This window comes from Chiloscyllium plagiosum, unplaced genomic scaffold (genome assembly GCF_037043375.1).
Source record: "Chiloscyllium plagiosum isolate Xiang-an unplaced genomic scaffold, Cpla_swu_hap1 HiC_scaffold_18, whole genome shotgun sequence".
NCBI classification, from domain to species: domain Eukaryota; kingdom Metazoa; phylum Chordata; class Chondrichthyes; order Orectolobiformes; family Hemiscylliidae; genus Chiloscyllium; species Chiloscyllium plagiosum.
This window is the reverse complement of record NW_028270156.1, coordinates 110401749-110424248: the sequence shown is the minus strand read 5'-3', so window position 1 is coordinate 110424248 and position 22500 is coordinate 110401749. Positions and strand designations below refer to the sequence as shown.

Sequence of the window (22500 nt, the reverse complement as noted above, 5' to 3'; positions counted from 1 at the left end):
GATTGGGGGGAACGGCGTTGCACTGGGTTGGGGGGAACGGCGTTGCACGGGGTTGTGGGGATGGGGCTGAGGGGGAACAGGGTTGCTCAGTGTTGGGGGACGGGGTTGGGTGGGGACGGGGTTGGGGAGAACAGGTATGGGCGGGGACGGCGTTGCACTGGGTTGGGGGGACGGCGTTGCACGGGGTTGGGGGGGAACGGGGTTGCACGGGGTTGGGGGGAAGGGCGTTGCACGGGGTTGGGGGGAGAACGGTGTTGCACGGGATTGGGGGGGAACCGTGTTGCACGGGATTGGGGGGAACCGTGTTGCACGGGGTTGGGGGGAACCGTGTTGCACGGGGTTGGGGGGGAACCGTGTTGCACGGGGTTGGGGGGGAACCGTGTTGCACGGGGTTGGGGGGGAACGGCGTTGCACGGGGTTGGGGGGGAACGGCGTTGCACGGGGTTGGGGGGGAACGGCGTTGCACGGGGTTGGGGGGAGAACGGTGTTGCACGGGATTGGGGGGGAACGGTGTTGCACGGGATTGGGGGGGAACGGCGTTGCACGGGGTTGGGGGGGAACGGCGTTGCACGGGGTTGGGGGGGGAACGGTGTTGCACGGGATTAGGGGGGAACGGTGTTGCACGGGGTTGGGGGGGAACGGTGTTGCACGGGGTTGGGGGGTGAACGGTGTTGCACGGGGTTGGGGGGGAACCGTGTTGCACGGGGTTGGGGGGAACGGCGTTGCACGGGGTTGGGGGAGAACGGCGTTGCACGGGGTTGGGGGGGAACGGCGTTGCACGGGGTTGGGGGGGGAACGGTGTTGCACGGGATTGGGGGGGAACGGTGTTGCACGGGATTAGGGGGGGAACGGTGTTGCACGGTGTTGGGGGGGAACCGTGTTGCACGGGGTTGGGGGGGAACGGCGTTGCACGGGGTTGGGGGGATGGAGATGGGGATGGCGTGGGACGGGTATGGGGAGAAACAGCGTTGCACAGGATTGGGGGAACGGCGTTGCATGGGGTTGGGGGGACGGAATTGCACGGGGTTGGGGTGAACGGCGTTGCACAGAGTTGGGGGAAAAGGCGTTGCACTGGGTTGTGGGGGTGGTGTTGCACGGGGTTGAGGGGAACGGGGTTGTGTGGCGGGACACGGCATTGCACAGGGTTGGGGCAACAACGTTGCACGGGGATGCGGGGACAGTGTTGCACAGGGTTGGGTGGAACGGTGTTGCACGGTGTTGTGGGGACGGCGTTGCACAGGTTTGGGGGATGTGGTTGGTGTAATGGTGATGCACGGGGTTGGGGGGTCGGAGTTGGGGGAATGGTATTGGGGGGTAGGGGGTTGCACGGGGTTTGGGGAACGGCATTGGGAGAACGGCGTTGCACCGGGTTGGGGGAATGGCGTTGCACGGGTTTGGGGGGAACGGCATTGGGGGTATGGCGTTGCACGAGATTGGGGGGGCGAAAGGCGTTGTACGGGGTTCGGGGAAACGGTGTTGCACGGGGTTGAGGGGGAACGGCGTAACACGGTTTTGGGGGGATGGGGATGGGGGAACGGCGTGGGATGGGTTTGGGGGGAATTGCGTTGCACGGGGTTGCGGGCGAACGGCGTTGGGGGGAACAGTGTTGCATGTGGTGGGGGGAAACAGTGTTGTATGGGGTTGGGGGGAACGGCGTCGCACTGGGTTGTGGGGGCGGTGTTGCACGGTGTTGAGGCAATGGCGTTGCACGATGTTGGGTGACAGGCTTGGGAGGAACGGCATTGCACAAGGTTGTGGGGAGGGTTTTACACAGGGTTGGAGGGATGTGGTTGGAGGGAATGGTGATGCACGAGGTTGGGGGGTCGGGGTTGGGGGGACCAGCATTGGGGGGTATGGCACTGCACGGGTTGGGCGGAACGGCGTTGCACAGGATTGAAGGGAGCGGCATTGCACAGGGTTGGGGTGAACGGTGTTGGGGGGAAACAGTGTTGCACGGGGTTGGGGGGACGGGGTTGGGGGGAACGGCGTTGTATGGGGTTGGGGGACAGGGTTGGGGGGAATGGCGTTGTACGGGGTTGGGGGACAGGGTTGGGGGGAACGGCATTGTACGGGGTTGGGGGACAGGGTTGGGGGGAACGGCGTTGTACGGGGTTGGGGGACAGGGTTGGGGGAAAGGGGTTGGGGGGAACGGCGTTGAACGGGGTTGGGGGGACGGGATTGGGGAAACGGGGTTGTGGTGGAGGGAATGGCATTGCACAGGGTTGGGGGGACGGCGTTGCACAGTGTTGGGAGGATGGGGTTGGGGGGACCGGCATTGGGGGGTGTTGGGGGGGCCGGGTTGCACGGAGTTGGGGGTGAACGGCGTTGCACGGGGTTGGGGGAACGGCGTTGCACTGGGTTAGGGGGAACGGCGTTGCACGGGGTTGGGGGAACGGCGTTGCACGGGGTTAGGGGGAACGGCATTGCACGGGTTTGGGGGGGGAACAGCGTTTCACGGTGCTGGGGGGAACGGCGTTTCACGGGGTTGGGGGGACGGGGTTGACGGGGAACGGGGTTGCACAGTATTGGGGGGACGGGGTTGGGGGGAACGGGGTTGCGCAGGGTTGGTGGGACAGGGTTGGGGGAACGGCGTTGCACGGGGTTGGGGGACAGGGTTGGGGGGGAACGGCGTTGCACGGGGTTGGGGGACAGGGTTAGGGGGGAACGGCGTTGCACGGGGTTGGGGGAAAGGGTTGGGGGGGAACGGCGTTGCACGGGGTTGGGGGGATGGGATTGGGCGAACGGGGTTGTGGTGGGGGGAACGGCATTGCACGGGTTTGTGGGGGAACAGCGTTTCACGAGGTTGGGGGATGGGGTTGCACGGGGTTGGGGGTGAATGGCGTTTCACGAGGTTGGGGAACGGCGTTGCACTGGGTTAGGGGGAATGGCATTGCACGGGGCTGGGGGGGGAACAGCGTTTCACGGTGCTGGGGGGAACGGCGTTTCACGGGGTTGGGGGGACGGGGTTGAGGGAGAACGGGGTTGGACAGTATTGGGCGGACAGGGTTGGGGGGAATGGGGTTGCGCGGGGTTGGGGGGACAAGGTTGGGGGGAACGGGGTTGCGCGGGGTTGGGGGGACAGGGTTGGGGGAACGGCGTTGCACGGGGTTGGGGGACAGGGTTGGGGGGGACGGCATTGGGGGGAACGGCGTTGCACGGGGTTGGGGGGATGGGATTGGGCGAACGGGGTTGTGGTGGGGGGAACGGCATTGCACGGGTTTGTGGGGGAACGGCATTTCACGAGGTTGGGGGGACGGGGTTGCACGGGGTTGGGGGTGAATGGCGATGCATGGGTTAGGGGGAACGGCGTTGCACTGGGTTGGGGGAACGGCGATGCATGAGTTAGGGGGAACGGCGATGCACGGGTTAGGGGGAACAGCGTTGCACTAGATTGGGGGGAACGGCGTTGCACTGGGTTGGGGGGAACGGCGTTGCACGGGGTTGTGGGGATGGGGCTGAGGGGGAACAGGGTTGCTCAGTGTTGGGGGACGGGGTTGGGTGGGGACGGGGTTGGGGAGAACAGGTATGGGCGGGGACGGCGTTGCACTGGGTTGGGGGGACGGCGTTGCACGGGGTTGGGGGGAACGGGGTTGGGGGTAATGGGGTTGCACGGGGTTGGGGGGATGGGGTTGGGTGGGGATGGGGTTGGGGGAATGGTTTTGGGCGGGGACGGCATTGCACAGGGTTGGGGGAACGGGGTTGGGGGGTCATTGCATGGGGTTGGACGGGGACGGAGTTGGAGGAACGGGGTTGCACAGAGTTGGGGGAATGGGGTTGGGGGGAACAGCATTGCACAGTGTTGGGGGACGGGTTTGGGCGGGGATGGCATTGCACGGTGTTGGGCGGGTACAGGGATGGGGGAACGTGGTTGGGGGGGAACGGCGTTGCACGGGATTGGGGTACGGGGTTGGGAGGGCGGCGTTGTGGGGGACGGGGTTGGGGGGACGGTGTCAGACGTGGTTGATGGGAGCAGCGTTGGACGCGGTTGGGGGTGGGTGGGGAGACAGGAGCCCCCTGTAAATTGAGATACATCCCACCCAGCCCCTCAGCGTCCCCTGTACACACTGACACATTCCCCCTCCTCAACCCCCCACCTCGGAGCCCCCTGGAAACACTGACACATTCCCCTCCGCCCACCCCTCTCGGAGCCCCCTGGAAACACTGACACATTCCTCTGGTGTATTAATCCGTTCCTGAAAGTTAGTGTCAACATCCCCACAATCACGCTAAATCAGCTTCTATCAAGCTCCCACTCACAATGAAAGCAATAGCTCCCTCTACAAATGGGTGAAATGAACAATCCAAATGATACCCTTCCATTTCCTACACCAAAGCAGTGACTACTCTTCAAGCTGACAATCTGGGCCTCCAATTAATCTCTCTGTTCTAGGAATTCACTGAGTAAATATTAAAGAAATATCCATTATGAACCTGACAGACCACTTTTCAGGGATTCCCCCTGAGGGAGAATGTGTATATTGGGTATCTCCTGAATTGTCCCAACTGCTGGAAGTGTTTCTCCATCGAGATCCTCTGATTCAGAGTCCAGAAGCCGGGGTGTGTGGAAGGACAGGACTGTGAGAGCTATTGTATACCACATCTGACTGTGTCAGTCACAAAAATAAATCTCTCGGTTTGAATCCTGTCATGGTCAGTGAAGATCAGTAATGGACGTCTGATTCCCTGTCTGGGAGAAAACCTTGCTATTTTGCAAGATCAGCATTTTAAATTGAATATTCCCATGTATCAGAACTGCCTCCAGAGTCAGCGATGAACAATGGGCCCTAATTTACACCCAGACATCAATGAGACTCAGAAAGAGTCCTTGCTGTTTCAATAGCGCAATCACAGTGCCACAGCCAAGCCAAGCAAATGAGGGGATTGTTTCTCCCAAAAAAACTTTAGCAACACAGACAGAACGATACCATTTAGCCCCAGGAGCCTGACTGCAGCTTAATAACATTCTTTGTTCTGATTAAAAGATTGTAGGCAGCACGTGGCACAGTGGTTAGAACTGCTGCCTCACAACGCCAGAGACCCGGGTTCATTTGCCGCCTTAGGCGACTGACTGTGCAAACTCCACCCATTCTCCCTGTGTCTGCATGGGTTTCCTCTGGGTGCTTGGGTTTCTTTCCACAGTCACAAAGATGTGCAGGTTAGCTGAATTGGCCATGCTGAATTGGCCGTAGTGTTAGATGTAGGAGAATGGGTCTGGGTGGTTTGCGCTTCGACGGGTCGGTGTGGACTTGTTGGGCCGAAGGGCCTGTTTCCACACTGTAAGTAATCTAATCTAATCAAATGCAAAACATTAACTCTGCTTGTCTCTCTCTACATTAGCTGCCGGTCTGTTTCAAATTTCCAGCAGCCACAGCATTTGTGTTCATTTTAGTAACATCATCGTTAACTTTTCAGAACTCACCCAGTTTCTGCAACATCTTTTGATCCACTTAGTATTGCAAACATTGCAAATTATTCTCTGGAATGTAGTCAGTGATTCCATTCTTGAGGTGGAAATGATCACAGATTCCCAGGTGTTTGAGTGAAGTCATTTCTCCTTATCTCAGTCACTCAGGCTGCTCTCCAGTCCTGAGACTGTGACCCATCGTAGATTCCTATCAGCAGAGACAGCTGCCAACATCAATCCTGCCAATCTCTTTGGTCATAATATCCAATTCAATGAAAACACCTCTTATCACATGCAGTACAGGATATCTGAATCTCACCCACTTATTCAACAATCTCCAGAACCAGGAATAAGTTGGTGCCCCTCTGTTACAAACACTCTGATGGCAACGTGTGCTTCCTTCAGTGAGGAAAACAAATTTGCACCAATCCGGGTCTATCTGTCTGCCTGAGGTTCCAATAAGTGCATTGATGGAAATCACATTGGAAAACCAAATCCCTTTCCAGGTGTTTAAATCAATTCATGCAGAATTTACACAGGAAATCTGCATTATTGGGAGCATAATCTTATTAGTGACAGTCTGTTGCACACAGCAACATGATCCTCTCACAAACACACGCTATTGTTTTATGTTGAAATTGAAATATTAAGCTAAAAAGGTTATGTAAACAATCTACTGCTTGTCACTTTAATAAATGAACTTTCTGATAAGGTAATGCTCAAAGTGTTATAAAGTTGAAGGTGTGTACTCTATCTTTAAGAGGAAGAGAACACTCTTCTGAACTGTGTACTGTATATGACTAGCCAGCAAGCCAAAGTGTACTGGGAAAAGAAACAAATGTTACATTTGGCTGTGAAATATAGACCTATGTTGGTTGCTGTTTTGACAAAATTCAAATTTAACCTATCAGTTTAAATTATACCCCAAGATTCTAAAACCCAATTGAGTTTGAATTTATTGTTTTGCCAGCATCAAGCCAATGAGATGATCTGATGGGGGCGTATAAAATGTGGACATTTTAAAAATTGGTCAGAGAGTAACTGCTGTCTGGGAGAGTCAACATCTTGCTCACCAATAAATTAGGAAAGTCTCTCAATCAAAGGGTACCTTTTCATATGAAACATACTCGGAGTAAAAGAAGACAACGACGACCCAGGGAGATCCTCAGCCAGAAGCAGAAAGACACAAAATTCACGAGTCACTGTGTGGGTTCGATATTAAATTGATGTAATTTTAATAAGTGTCTTACTGAAATAACGTATAGTTATAGAGCTGGAGGCAGATAATATGCAGTGAAGAGAAAGGGAGAGCTTAGATTTATGAATAGTTGTTTAATATTCACTTTGAGTTAAAAATAGATTAATGCTATTTTCTTTAAATAGTGGAATGTGTGAGTTTTCTGTCACTCAGACTTTAACAGATTATGTGGGGAGGTGAACTTTTCTGGGTGTTTGGTTTAACTAACAGAGGGGGGTCACCGTCATGTTGTAACAAAAGAAACACGACAAAGAACAGTACAGCACAGGAGCGGGCCCTTCAGCCCAGAATGTTGTGCTGAATGTGACACCAAATTAAACTCATCCTTTCTTCCTATCTTTGTTCCATATCCTTGTATATTCACATGCTCACCCAAAAACCCCTTAAACAACCCTCTCATTTCTGCCTCCTCCACCATCCCTGGCAACATGTTCCAGATTCCGACCACTCTCTGTGGAAAACATATTACCCCTCACATCTCCTTTGAGCTCTCCCCCTCTCACCTTAAATGCACATTCTCTAGTAAAGATATTTCAACTCTGGGTAAAACATTTTGACCAGCAACCTTGTGCATCTCATGGCGCTGCGCTGACTGTCCCCAATTAGGTCATTCTTTACTAAATGCACATAAATCCTATCTGTAAAAATTCTGTCCAAAGCTTCCCAACCACTGAGGCGAGACTCACCAGGCTATAACTTCCTGGATTGTCCCTATTTCCCTTCTTGAAGAGAGGAACACCATAAGCTACTCACCAGTCCTCTGCGACCTTTCCGGTGGCAAGTGAGGACTCAAAAATCATGTTCAAGACCCCAAAAATCTCCTGTCTTGCCTTTCTCAATAACCTGGGGTAGCTACTGTCGGATCCTCGGGATTAATCCACTTTAATGCTGTTCAAGAAATCTAATGCTTCTTTCTCGACCTCAAAAATACCCGAGCACATTAGCATACTCCACACAAATCTCATTATCCCCAATATTCTTTTCCTGGGTGAATGCCGATGCAAAGTAATTATTTAGGATCTCGTCCACTTCCACTGACTTCAAGCACAAGTTCCTTCCTTTAGTCTTGACTGGCCCGACTTCTTTCCAAGTTATGTGGAAGCTGTGGAAAGAGTGCAGAGTAGATTTACTAGGATATTGCCTGGTATGAAAGGAAGGTCTTACAAGGAAAGGCTGAGGGAATGGAGGCTGTTTTAGTTGGAAAGAAGAAGGTCGAGAGGTGACTTAATTGCCTGCAACAGTAGTAGAATTGCCGACGCAAATGGCATTTAAATGGGCATTGGACATACATATGGGTAATATTGGAAGGTTGTAGGTTAGATAGGCATCAGATTATTTTCAAAGGTCGGTGCAACATTGAGGGCCAAAAGGCCTGTACTGCGCTGTAACGATCCATGTTCACATCCTCTTGTGGCTAATTATCTCCAGAACGATTTGGGATGCTCTTTAACCTTCCTTGCGAAGGGCATGCCCCTCCTTGCTCTGCTCATTCCCTGTTCAGGTTCCTTCCAGCTTTTGTTTTTTTACGTTCATCACATGCCATGCCCGATTCTAGCTTCCCAAACCTTGCATAGGCTTGTTTTTTCCCCTTTTGACTAAATTCCCAGCCTCCCTTGTTATCCAAGGGGCCTTACATTACCAGCCTTATCCCTCCTCCTTACTGGAACATGCTGGTCGTGAACTCCAATCAGCAAGCCTTTAACTAACTCCCACGTGCCCAATATGGCATTGTCTGATGACAGCTCCTCCCAATTAACACTCCCCAGATCCTGCCTAATACTGACATCATTTGCAATCCCACAATTTAGAAACATCCCATTTATTCGTAGCTGCCTGAAAAAAAACTTACGTTGTGATCACTGTTTCCAAAATGGTCTCCCACTGAAAGGTCAGTCACCTGGCCAGGCTCATTCAGCAATATAAGGTCCACTATGGCCCCTACCCCTCCTTTACACTACTATTTCAAGAAACCCTCTTGGATACACTTAATAAACTCTGCACCGTCTCAGCCTCTTGCTCTAAAGTAGTGCCAGCAAATGGTGGGGAAGTTAAAGACACTTTGAGAACTCTGTTGTTATTGCCTCTGCCGAGATATTCTGCCAAGATATTTGTACCTCGAGGTATTGTTGGCAGATTGAGGGTCCTATAGCATAATCCCATTAACTGCATCCTTCTTATCCACATTGCCTCAGTGGGCGAGCCCCTCCAATATGTCCTGAGTGCAGACATAACATTCACCCGATTGGTAATGCAACTCCTCCACCTCTTTTACCCTCCTCTCCATCTCATCTGAAACAATGAAACCCTGGAATATTGAGCAGCCAGTCCTATCCTTCTCCAAACCAAATCTCTGGAATGGCCACAATATCGGATCTGTGCTCATCTACCTTAACTATGTTGCGCCTTGTGTTGAAATTAACACAATCAGCCCATTCGTACAATGGTGTTCATTTCTCTGTATTTCCTTTCTGATTGACTCGTATACATCTTCCGACCTTCCTTACCCCCCATGTGCTGCCCTGCTGCTGTGATTCCCAGGACCTTGCCATTCTAGGTTAAACCCTTCCCTTGTAGCAGGAACAAGCCTCCCAGTGAGGATATCAGTTCCCCTCTAGTTCAGGTCCCAATTATTCAAGATCCTGAAACTCTTCCCCCTATACCAGCTCTTCAGCCATGCATTCATCTCTGCTATCTTTCAATTCCTTGTCTCACAAGCACATGGGACTGGTGGTAACGCAATGATTACTAGCCTCAAGGTTCTGCTTTTTAGTCGTTCCCTACTTCCTGTGCTTACTCCTCAGGATCTCATCCCTCTTTCTACTCGTGTCGTTGGTAGCAATGACCTCTGGCCTCCCATTCTCCCAATTCAGAATTTCAAGCAAATGCTCAGAGATGTCCTTGACCCAGGCACCAGGGATACAACAGTCTCAGACGCAGCCACAGTAACACCTGTCTATGCCCCCAACTAGTGCTTCTCCTCCCATTTTCGCTCCCTTGGATTTTGCCCGACCTTGGTCTACAGCACAGTCAGTTATAGAGTCATAGAGTCCTACAGCACAGAGAGAGGCCCTAAGGGCCAGACTGATCCCTGGCAACCATAATGTCCATCTATGGTCACCCCATTTCCCTGCCCATGCCCCATCTCCTTCTAATCCTTTCCTATCCATGTATTTGTCCAAATGCCTTTTAAATGTTGTTAATGTACCTGCCTCAGCCACTTCCACTGACAGCTCATTCCGTATGAGAATCAGCATCTGTGTAAAAAAGTTGCTGCTAACGTTCCCTTTTATTCTTTCCCCTCTAACGTTAAACTGATGCCCTCTAGTCCTCAATTCTTCAACCCTGGGAAAAAGACTGAATGCATTCACCCTATCCATGCCTCTCATGATCATATACATTTCTATAAGATCTCCCTTATGTCTCCTGTCCTCTGAAGAAAAATGTCCCAGCTTGTCCAACCTCTTCCGATAACTCAGGCCATTGAGTATTATAGACCTGGCTACCGCTGTGCTACTCCCCTGAGAAGCTATCCCCAACAATACACCAGCTCTCTCTCCTTAAACATCCCGCATCCAACCCCATCTTTGTCCCCTGTACGATCCTCAGTTTCCTGCTCTTGCTCCAACCCAACCACGCGGACACCCACCTACCTGATGGAACCTGGATGCTTGGACAGGACAAGATCATGGGTGTTTTTAAACGCAATGAATGGAATTCTGAAATTATATTTGGACTGAATGTAATGTAGAGCAGCGTGAAATGGAGGTGGATGACTTACGTGACTTGCTGTAAGGATACTGACAGTAGAACCTGAGGCGATCGTGAGTATACGGAGGTAGAATGTGGGAAACGAGCTGGGACTGTATTGGAGTAGTCATGGTGAGAGAGAACAAATGCTGGATGGAGGGTTTCAGCAGCTGACGGCCTGACACTGAGGTGAACCATCGGAAACTGTGCAAGTGGCCACCATCTAATAGGACAGAGAAACTGATCCATCGGCCTGAAACTGACTGACCACGTGGCTGTCAATGAATCTAATACAAGTGAATGGAAACATTGCTCAGAGTCTGTTTCTGTAACATTCAACACAACCAGGAAATGGAAAGTGAATAATGAGCTGAAAACAAGGCCACTGCTCTGTTAGAGTCAAAATCATTCAATGTTCAGTCACTGAATATTCTCACCTGCAGAAAGGAATCTCCCAGAATCACAGCAGAAGGAGAAAACAAACTTGGCAGAGACAGAATGAAGCCACCGCCTGCATCACAACAGCTCAGAACAAAGAGGCTGAATTCTCAATCAACTGACAAGCAATACAGATACTTTCAGAGTTACAGATAGAGTTCAGAATTATTCAGGAAACAGACTTACCAGATACATTGGTAGGTGGTGTGTGCCAGAAATCCATGAAATAGCTTTGTGATGTGCCATTTTTTCGTTGAGAAATGATTCTTTGTTTTCGCTAAGAAGAGCAGATGCATAGTTCACTGATTATTAGATTTACAGACAAAGGAAACCTGATCAAGGACTCACAGGTCAATTACACTGTTAGTGACAGTCCATCGCACACAACAACAGCCTGTTACACAGAGAACAGAACAGATTCTAGTTTAACAGAGACACTCTCACAATGAACATCTGCTGCTTTAATAAAAATGTTACCTGTTTGAAGAAAAGGAACATATCAACAATACAGCGAGACTTTTAAACTGCCCAATGTAACTGTGGAGTTTTTACCCAATTCAGTGATCACTGTTTCTATGTATTTTGAAGCTATTTTGAGCAGGGTATCTATCGTGGGTCAGTGTGGACTTGCTGGACTAAGGGCCTGTTTCCACACTGGAGGGATACTATTCAATATAATTATCAACCTGTCCCACAGCAGGATGGGTAAGGCCCGAGGGGAGTCTGAACTGGGGAGGGGTTGTGTCCCACAGCAGGATGGATAAGGCTCGAGGGGAGTCTGAACTGGGGAGGGGTTGTGTCCCACAGCAGGATGGGTAAGGCCCGAGGGGATCTGTACTGGGGAGGGGTTGTGTCCCACAGCTGGATGGGGAAGGCTCGAGGGGAGTCTGTACCGGGGAGGGGTTGTGACCCACAGCAGGATGGGTAAGGCCCGAGGGGATCTGTACTGGGGAGGGGTTGTGTCCCACAGCAGGATGGGTAAGGCCCGAGGGGAGTCTGAACTGGGGAGGGGTTGTGTCCCACAGCAGGATGGGTAAGGCCCGAGGGGAGTCTGAACTGGGGAGGGGTTGTGTCCCACAGCTGGATGGGTAAGGCCCGAGGGGAGTCTGTACCGGGGAGGGGTTGTGTCCCACAGCTGGATGGGTAAGGCCCGAGGGGAGTCTGAACTGGGGAGGGGTTGTGTCCCACAGCAGGATGGGTAAGGCCCAAGGGGAGTCTGAACTGGGGAGGGGTTGTGTTCCACAGCAGGATGGGGAAGGCTCGAGGGGAGTCTGAACTGGGGAGGGGTTGTGTCCCACAGCTGGATGGGGAAGGCTCGAGGGGAGTCTGTACCGGGCAGGGGTTGTGTCCCACAGCAGGATGGGTAAGGCCCGAGGGGAGTCTGTACCGGGGAGGGGTTGTGTCCCACAGCAGGATGGGTAAGGCCCGAGGGGAGTCTGAACTGGGGAGGGGTTGTGTCCCAGAGCTGGATGGGGAAGGTTCGAGGGGAGTCTGAACTGGGGAGGGGTTGTGTCCCACAGCTGGATGGGGAAGGCTCGAGGGGAGTCTGAACTGGGGAGGGGTTGTGTCCCACAGCTGGATGGGGAAGGCTCGAGGGGAGTCTGACCTGGGGAGGGGTTGTGTTCCACAGCAGGATGGGGAAGGCCCGAGGGGAGTCTGTCCCGGGAAGGGGTTGTGTTCCACAGCAGGATGGATAAGGCTCGAGGGGAGTCTGAACTGGGGAGGGGTTGTGTCCCACAGCAGGATGGGGAAGGCTCGAGGGGAGTCTGACCTGGGGAGGGGTTGTGTTCCACAGCAGGATGGGGAAGGCTCGAGGGGAGTCTGAACTGGGGAGGGGTTGTGTCCCACAGCTGGATGGGGAAGGCTCGAGGGGAGTCTGACCTGGGGAGGGGTTGTGTTCCACAGCAGGATGGGGAAGGCCCGAGGGGAGTCTGTCCCGGGAAGGGGTTGTGTTCCACAGCAGGATGGATAAGGCTCGAGGGGAGTCTGAACTGGGGAGGGGTTGTGTCCCACAGCAGGATGGATAAGGCTCGAGGGGAGTCTGAACTGGGGAGGGGTTGTGTCCCACAGCAGGATGGTTAAGGCCAGTCAAGAGTCTATACTGGGGAGCGGTTGTGTCCCACGGCAGGAAGGGTGAGGCCCGAGGGTACTCTGTACCAGGGAAGGTATGCGACCCAAAGCAGGACAGGTAAGGCTCAAGGGTAGACTGTACTGGGGAGGGGTTGTGTCCCATAGCCAGACGGTTAAGGCCCGAGGAGAGTCTGCACCAGGGAGAGGTTGTGTCTCACAGCAGGATGGGTAAGGCTCGAGGGGAGTCTGTTCCTCAGAGGGGTTGTATCCCACAGCAAGACGGTTAAGGCCAGAGAGTAATCTGTACTGGAGAGGGTATGCGTCCCAAATTAGGATGGGTAAGCCTCAAGGGTAGACTGTACCAGGGAGGAGTTCGGTCCCACAGCAAGATGCGAAAGGCCTGAGGACAGTCTGTACTGGGGATGGAATGTGTTGCACAGCAGAATGGGTAAGGCCAGAGGGAAAACTGTACCCAAGTGGGGTTGTGTCCAACAGCAGGGTGGGCAAGGCTCAAGATTAGACTTTCCCGGGGAGGAGTTCAGTCCCACAGCAGGATGGGTAAAGCCTAAGGGGAGTCTGTACCAGGGAGGTGTTGTGTCCCACAGCAGAATGGGTAAGGCCCGAGGGCCATCTGTACCGGTGAGGGATTGTGTCCCACAGCAGGATGGGTAATTAGATTAGATTACATTACAGTGTGGAAACAGGCCCTTCGGCCCAACAAGTCCACACCGACCCGCCGAAGCGCAACCCACCCATACCCCTACATTTACCCCTTACCTAACACTACGGGCAATTTAGCATGGCCAATTCACCTGACCTGCACATCTTTGGACTGTGGGAGGAAACCGGAGCACCCGCAGGAAACCCACACAGACACGGGGAGAACGTGCAAACTCCACACCGTCAGTCGCCTGAGGCGGGAATTGAACCCGGGTCTCTGTCGCTGTGAGGCAGCTGTGCTAACCACTGTGCCACCATGCCACCCACAAATGTCCGAGGGAAGTCTGTACCGGGGAGGGTTTGTGTCCCACAGCAGAATGGGTAAGGCCTGAGGAGTGACCGAGAGCAAAGATTTACTTAGGGAGCTGAGGGGCAACATTTTCCACAGAGGACGGTTCATATACAGAATGGACTGCCAGTGGCACATGGGAGAAACAAGAACAATTACAACATGGAAAAGACATTTGGGCAGGAACATGGAGGGGAGAAAGTTTGAAGGGCCATGGGCCAAACGCAGGGAAATGCAACTCATTCAGTTCAGGAAACCTGGCCAGCATTGGTGACTTCGGCCAGAGAGTCATGCAGCACAGAAACAGACCCTAAGTCTTGCGTTATTGGGGGAGTGGACTCTCGTGACAAGGCATGTTGTTGAGACTGAAGTAAGTTACAGAGATATGGATGGTCGTCTGGACTGGAGCAGGTTCAAACGTATGAAGTGATTGGTGAGAGGGGAGGAAAGTACAGAGATAGGAACTGTTTTTAGCATTAGAATGACTGATCCACATGACAAGCCATAGATACAGTGTGGGAGAGGGAACACAGAATGGAACATTCCCAGACAGCATTCCCACCCTCTCGTGGAAGGCCTGCTTTCCCCTCTTTTGTACTGATGCTCACTAAGACAGCACAGGCTTGGATTGATAACTGTGACACTCCCGATGTTGTCTTAGTACAACAAAACTTGCAGTAAAGGCGGTGACCGAACCTGGGGTGTGTCTGTATTGTGCTCCTCTTCCAGCACTATAGCTATGTCATGTCTTGTTAACTGATGTTTGGAGCCCTCTCATTGCTCTCTGCACTGTGAGTGATCTTACCTCACTGCAGGATTTATTGAAGGCTCCAGATCTCCCTGCCCTGTGTCTCTCTGGCTGACAAACCATCTTCAATGAGGGATGGATTAGACACCCAGCAGCTGGGAAGTCTATTAGGTCAGGACCTTCCTGAGTACCTACAGACAGATAAACAGAATTGGAAATTAGAATGATGCAGTGATGGCTACACATGTCAAATGGCACTGAGTCCGACAGAAATCTGGAACACCCCAGTCTCCATCGTCTATCTGGAGTGGAGAATTCTGTTTGCTCAGGATCTGGAGTAGCTGCAAGAGCGAGGGACACTGACAGAGGCAACAATTCGACCCACACAGTGAGGGATACCACATGGAGAGTTACTAAGTAATATCACCAGAGTGCAAGATCAAACAATTGTGCAGGAAGAAAGGGTTTTGATTCTTGTTGCACTGGGATGCGCAACTTGTGAGCAGGCGAAGTGATGGCCTATTGGCATTATTGTGGAACAATTTATCCAGAAACTCAGCAAGTGTGCTCTGGACACAGGTTCAAATCCCACCATTGCAAATGATTGAATGTGAATGAAATGCTTCAAAAAAGATGTAACTAAAAACCTGTGAGTGAGTATTAAACAATTGCTGATGTTAAGAAAAATCCACCGGGTGCATTCATGTCTTTAGTGAAGTAATCTAAGGTGGGTCTTTCCTCCAATTGTCCTCGACCCCAATAGCCCCGCCCACCTGCACATTGACCTTCTCAAGATGGCGGCTGTGAGGCCCGCACTCCCTCTTCCCTCAAACAAATGGCGGCCGTCACCCTGGGCCGCTTTCCCGACAGAGACCACCACCTCCTTATCAGGGCCTGGAGAGTCTTTTTCGGGTTTTTTCACCGATATCCGCGTCTTGTGAATTCTCTCCGCTCCTTTCTCCCAGTGAGTCTCCCACACGCCACTCTCTGAAGCCGAGCGTAGCCACACCCGGAGAAAGCTGCTCTTTGTCTCGCCGTGTCCTGGTTAATGTGACACTGCGCATGCCCTTCATAGAAACCAAACTGCGCATGCATCGAAGATTATCAGTGAGTTTATAGAGAATATTCATAACTGCATAGAATCACGGGAGAAATATTAGACATTAGCAATTGCTCTGTCGAGTTACAGTCATTGAGATGGTTCATATCCAAATAGATTTTTCCATCCAACTTAATCATACCGGCCAGGTATGTAAATTTCCAATCATTCTGGGAATTTGAAAATAAGTTTGTTACTCGAGTTGTGTAAATCGATTGGAAATATGTACATTGTCAGATTTACATCTTAACTATGTTGTCAGATTTACATCTTAACGATTTCTTTAAAACCTCACATTGTTTTATGAGAGGGGATAATACTCCACTATGTCGTGAGAATGATCAATCCTGCAAAACAGTTTACTTTCTGACCAATGCTGAAGCGTTCACTCCCGAGAATGTATTGGTCCCGCTCCTCACTCACTCTGTTTGGAGGACCGGACGCTGCTCTGTCCTCCAGTTCCGCCCCTTCCTCCCAATTGCAGTGTTGATTGTGGCGCGACTCAGCAGCTAAGCAACAGAAACATTAAGGGACAAGGGAATAAGAGAGAATCTGGATAAAGTAGACTGGAAACAAAAATTTTATGTTGGGAAGTTGATGAGCAGTGAAAGAGTTTCAAAGACATTTTACAAAGGTCTATTCCAGTGAAATGGAAGGACTGTATGAAAAGGCATACTCAGCAATGGGTATCTGAGGAAAGTGATCAAATTAGACCATAAGACCATAAGACATAGGAGTGGAAGTAAGGCCATTCGGCCCATCAAGTCAACTCCGCCATTTAATTATGGCTGATGGGCATTTCAACTTCACTTACCCACATTCTCCCCGTAGCTCTTAATTCCTTGTGACATCAAGAATTTATCAATCTCTGCCTTGAAGACATTTAGCGTCCCAGCCTCCACTGCACTCCATGGCAATGAATTCCACAGGCCCCACGCTCTGGCTGAAGAAATGTTTCCGCATTTCTGTTCTGAATTTATCCCCTCTAATTCTAAGGCAGTGCCCACCGGTCCTAGTCTCCTCACCTAACGGAAACAATTTCCGAGTGTCCACCCTTTCCAAGCCATGTATTATCTTGTAAGTTTCTATTAGATCTCCCTTAACCTTCTAAACTCCAATGAATACAATCCCAGGATCCTCAGCTATTCCTCATATGTTAGACCTACCATTCCAGGGATCATCCATGTGAATCTCCGCTGGACACGCTCTCGTGCCAGTATGCCCTTCCTGAGGTGTGAGGATCACAACTGGACACAGTACTCCAAATGGGTCCTAACCAGAGCTTTTTAAAGTCCCAGTAGCACATCGCTGTTTTTATATTCCAACCCTCTTGAGATAAATGACAACATCGCATTCGCTTTCTTAATCACGGATTCAACCTGCATGTTTACCTTGAGAGAATCCTCGACTAGCACTCCCAGATCCCTTTGTACTTTGGCTTTATGAATTTTCTCACCGTTTAGAAAGTAGTCCATGTTTGTATTCATTTTTCCAAAGTGCAAGACCTCGCATTTGCTCACGTTGAATTCCATCAGCCATTTCCTGGACCACTCTCCCAAACTGTCTAGATCCTTCTGCAGCCTCCCCACTTCCTTAGTACTACTTGCCTGTCCACCTAACTTCGTATCATCAGCAAACTTCGTTGGAATGCCCCCATCCCTTCATCCAGATCATTAATATATCATGTGACCATGCAGGTAACCATGCCTGGGATCCAATCAACAACAAGTCCAGCAGTAACTTTAGTGCAATTGCCGAATGGGCAGACTGTTCAAGTCCAAGTCGTTATCCAAGCAGCTCAGTCCTCAGTCACGCAGTCCCCTCAAGTTCAGACTTCTCAGATTTCTACTATACTTTAAAATGAAGACTCCCAGGAATCTGTGGATAGCACAACTGACTCTCAGAAACGTAGAGAAATTCTATCGAGACGGCCTTCATACAGGAAAATCCTGAATGAACATTCTTCTGATCCCCCCAGTGTGCCAAGAAATCGATGAGGAGAAATCAGAAGAAGAGACTGTCTCAACCATTACTACAACGATGATGCAGACACCCATCTATCAGATTAGCAGTGGACAATACATTGCTATGACACAGGGGGAAGCAATTCAGCTGGCCAACAATGGTACAGATTAAATGCAAGGACTCCACACATGAACAATGACCAATACAGCGACAGCCAAGGTTGGAGCAGCCATTATACAGTATGCACAGAGCCCTGATGGACCGCAAATCTTTGTGCCAGGCAGCCAAATGCTTGTTCAAGGTGCTGCTGGAGATGTCCAAACCTATCAGATCTGTAGAACTCCTAACTCCACTGCTGACCAGGGAATGGTTATGTCATCTTCACCAGTCCTGCAAAGCCAGCCCCAGAATGCTGAAGAAACCACTCGTCAACGTGAGGTCCGCCTCATGAGAAACAGGGAAGCAGCTCGAGAGTACCATCGCAAGAAGACATAGTATGTGAAATGCTTGGAGAATTGGGTTGCTGTTCTGGAAAATCAAATTGAAAGAGAAGTCGGACAAAGTGGCCAAAAACAGCATGAAAGTAGAACTGGGAAAATGTTAAAGGTCAACCGAAAGCCACAGGAGCTATAAAGAAAAGTAATATAGAACATGAGAAAAATAAACTAGCACAGATTACAAAGACAGAAAGGAAAAGTTTATATAAATATATATAACGAGAAAAGAATGGCTAAAGTAAATGTTGGTCCTTTGGAAAATGAGAAGAAGCATTTAGTTATGGGATATCACAGTGGAGGATACTAATATCTTTCCAGTAACTAGCAAAGAGACAAAGGTAGGTGAGGATTTGGAAACTATCATTATTACAGAACAGCTAGCTTTAGACTGTTTTGAGGTAATTGAGCTAACGATAGAATAGTCTCCTCACCTTGATGGAATGCATTCCAGGGTACTAAAAGAGATGCTAGGAAAAATAGCAAATTCACTGGCAGTAATTTTCCAAAATTCACTGGAGCCTGTGGCAGTCCCAGCAGACTGCAAAACAGCAAAAGTGACACCAATGTTTTTAAAAGGAGGTAGACAAAAAGTGGGGAATTATGTACCAGTTACTTTATTCTCTGTAGTGGAAAAGATGCTTGGGTCTATTATCAAGGAAGAAATAATAGAGAATCTCGATAGAAATTGTCCCATTGTACAGACACAGCATGAGGGGCAGGTCATGCTTGACCAATCTTTTTGAATTCTATGAAGACTTTTCAAGCAAGGTAGACAACGGGGACCCAGTGGATGCGGTGTACCTGGATTGCCAAAAGACCATCAACAAGGTGCTGTGCAAGAGGCTGTTGCATAATATAAGGGTGCATGGCGTTACTGGCAGAGTATTAGCATGGATAGAAGATTGGTTGACTAATAGGAAGCAAAGTGTGGGGATAAATGAGCATTATTCTGGCTGGCAATCATTGACAATTAGTGTGCCTCAGGGATCGGTGTTGTGATTGCAATTATTTACAACTGATACAGATGATTTGGAGTTGGAACCACATGTAGGGTGTCAACGTTTGCATGTGACACTAAGATGATTAGCGGAACAAAGTGAGCGGAGGACTGTGAAACTTTGCAGAGGAACATAGATACATGGAGTGAGTGGGTAATGGTCTGTAAAATGAAATAGAATGTTTGTAAATATAAAGTTTATACTCTTTGGTTGTAGTAACATTTAAAAAAATCACTTGAATGTTAAAAAGTTGCATTATTTGCTCTGCAGAGTGACCTAAGCATCCTTCTACATGAAGGTTGGTCACCAGATACAATAATCAGTTCAGAAAGCAAATGGAATTTTGTCCTTCATTGCTGAAGGGATTGTGTTTAAAAGCAGAGGTTTTGTTTCAGCTGTATTTGGGTGTTGGCGTACTGCATGTAGTTTTTGTCTCCTTACTTGAGAAAGGATGTACTGGCACTAGAGGGGGTGCAGAGGAGGTTAACTAGGTTGATTCCAGAGTTGACAGGTTCGGCTTAACAGAGATTGAGTAGATTGGGATTATATTCATTGGAATTCAGAAGAATGAAAACATATAAAATAATGAATGGAATGGATAAAATAGAAGTAGAGAGCTGTTTCCATTGGCAGGTGAAGCTAGGACAAGAGGGCATCACCGCAAGACTAGAGGCAGCAAATTTAAGACTGAATTGACAAGGAACTCCTTGACCTCTATGGAATTCACTGCCCAGGGAAGTAGTTGGTGCTCGTTCAGAAAACGTTTTTAAAACTAGGTTAGATTTTTAAAAATGTAATTAATTAATGAACACGGCGAGAACGTGGGTAAATGGTTCTGTGTCCACGAAATGATCAGCCATGATCTTATTGAATGACAGAGCAGGCTCGAAGGGCAGGACGGCCTTCTACTGTTCCTAGATCTTAGGTTATACATCCCCCCCTCATTCGTGACTTGGAGGTGTTGGTGTTGGATTGGGATGGACAAAAGTAAAATTCACAGAACACCAGGCTATTGGTCAACAGGATTATTTGGAAGCACTAGGTTTGCTGCTTCTTCATCAGGGGGTTTTGAGATGCTGTTGTCATTTTTGTAACTCATGAACAGCAACAAAAGCCACGAAGCAATCCGCATGCTCCAGCCAACAATGCGCCCCGGGTGATTGATGTCAGCGGCGGACCAATGGAAAGGCAGGGACAGAGCTGGAGGACCTGGCGCACAGTTGGTCCTCCGACCAATCAGGGTGAATGAGGGGCGGGACTAGACTAGACCACTTGATCATCCTCGCGGTCTGTTCGGGATGTGTGGATGGAGAGCTGTTGGTAAAGATAGAAATAAACAGCAGGAGGCGGGAGGGAAATGATGTCGGTATGGGTTGAGAGGGTTTACAGACATTTGGTGCACATCGAAAATACAAATTTGAAACTCAGTCCCGTTTTTGCAGTAAACGGGAAAATGCCTCATCCAGCGATTGATTCGAGTAAGCACCACCATCTTTATTCGGGGCAACGATTCACTGGACCCGTGCAGCCGCCAGCTTTGTTGGGGGCAAAGTTCAGCGGGACGCATGTGCAGCCCTCTCTGGTAGGGAGTCACAGGGCAGGATTTGCACAGAGCATATTCACACCCAGAGAAATGGATTTTTTTTTCTGGATTTGTTTTTTCATTCATTTAAATGATTTGGATGTGAATAGAGGCGGTCCAGTTAGTAAGTTTGCAGGTGACACCAAAATTGGAGGTATTGTGGACAGTGATAAAGGGTATCTCAAAGTACAATGGGATATTGATCGAATGGAACAATGGGCTGGGGAGTGGCAGATAGGGTTTAATTTAGGTAAATGTGAGGTGCTGCATTTTAGAAAAGCAAATCAGAGCAGGACTCACACACTGAATTGTAAGATCTTGGAAAATCTTGTGAACAAAGAGACCTTGGAATGTAGATTCATATTTCCTTGAAAGTAGAGTTGCAGGTAGATACGACAGTGAAGAAGGCATTTGGTATGCTTCCCCTTATTGGTCAGAGCATTGGGTAAAGGAGCTGGACAGGTCATTGGTTAGGTCACTTTTGGAATATTATGTGTAGTTCTGGTCTCCCTCCCATCAGAAGGAGGCACTGAAACTTGAAAGGTTTGAGAATAGATTTTCAAGGATGTTGCCAGTGTTGGAGGATATGAGTTGCGGGGAGAGGCATAATAGGCTGGGGCCATTTTCCCTGCAGTGTCATAGGCTGAGGTGTGATGTTATAGAGGCTTATAAAAATCGTGAGGGACATTGATAGCGTAAGTAGACAAGGGTTGGTAGACCCCAGAACTAGAGGATATAGGTTTAGGATGGGGTGGGAAATTCAAAAGGAGCCTAAAGGGCAACTAAAATTGTAACATTTCAAAGGCATTTGAATAGGAAGGGTTCAGAGGGATGTTGGCCAAGTGCTGGAAAATGGGAATACATTAGGTTAGAATATCTGGTTGGCAAAGATGGGTTGGACCAAAAAGTCTATTTCTGTGCTAGACATCTGACTGTGGGATCATAAAAGTGAACATTGCTCTGATTCATCTCTGGGCTCCTTGATGTCCACTTGTTTGTTATCTAGCTTTCTCAGTCTCTCGTGTGTATTTTTGCTCTGTGTAGTATTTTACTATTACGTTCACAGTCCTCTTTGTAAATGAATTGTCCACTGCTGCCTGGCTCCTGACCATATACGCTATTATCAGGTTATTTTTTCCACAATATCTTTGACGGTCAAGAGTTCTTTTTTTTCCAATAAGTGAGTGGATTTTCCTTCCATTTCTGACAGTCTAATTCTGCACCATTTTCATTCCCCCATAAATCATATTGCACTCCCTGAAACATGATGTGTATTTCTCCTTCCACAGATACCAGTGATCAAGGCCAAAGCTCTGTTGCCTGTTGAGAAGGTGATGTTTGACTTCCTTGTACTGCTGCAGTTGTATGGTGAAGGTGCTCCCACAACGTGGTTGGGTAGGAGACATTACAGATTATGCACTCAGAGATAGTGAAGAGTAGAAGATATCTGTATAAATCAACACATTTTTAATTTCACAAAATATTCATAAGGCTACAGATGGAGAATATTATGTCCGGTGACCAAACCTTTGCGAAATAAGCAATTTTTCAGGAATGACTTAAAGGAAGAAAGCAGATCTTAGAGGGTGGGAATTCCAGACCGTGTTGCCTTGGAATCTGTAGAAACAGTCACACAGCTGAACTCAAAAATAAACATATCATTGGGAGTCTAAACTGAAATGAGT

The 22500-nt window shown here is 49.5% G+C and overlaps 2 long non-coding RNA genes and 1 pseudogene across 2 annotated transcripts; 2 read left to right on the top strand and 1 right to left on the bottom strand.

The window, feature by feature from the left end:
- Positions 1 to 7309: 7309 nt before the first annotated feature.
- Positions 7310 to 14867, bottom strand: LOC148147161 (uncharacterized). Its single transcript, XR_015760071.1, has 3 exons — positions 14732 to 14867; positions 11034 to 11124; positions 7310 to 7764 (listed from the first exon to the last, which is right to left on the bottom strand). It is a non-coding gene; the product is annotated as an uncharacterized LOC148147161 (long non-coding RNA).
- A 2609-nt stretch (positions 14868 to 17476) lies between these two features.
- On the top strand, positions 17477 to 18371 carry LOC148147160 (cyclic AMP-responsive element-binding protein 1 pseudogene; annotated as a pseudogene).
- A 2244-nt stretch (positions 18372 to 20615) lies between these two features.
- On the top strand, positions 20616 to 22154 carry LOC148147159 (uncharacterized). The gene is made up of 3 exons (XR_015760070.1): positions 20616 to 20711; positions 21943 to 21995; positions 22105 to 22154. It is a non-coding gene; the product is annotated as an uncharacterized LOC148147159 (long non-coding RNA).
- The last annotated feature ends 346 nt before the right edge of the window (positions 22155 to 22500 follow it).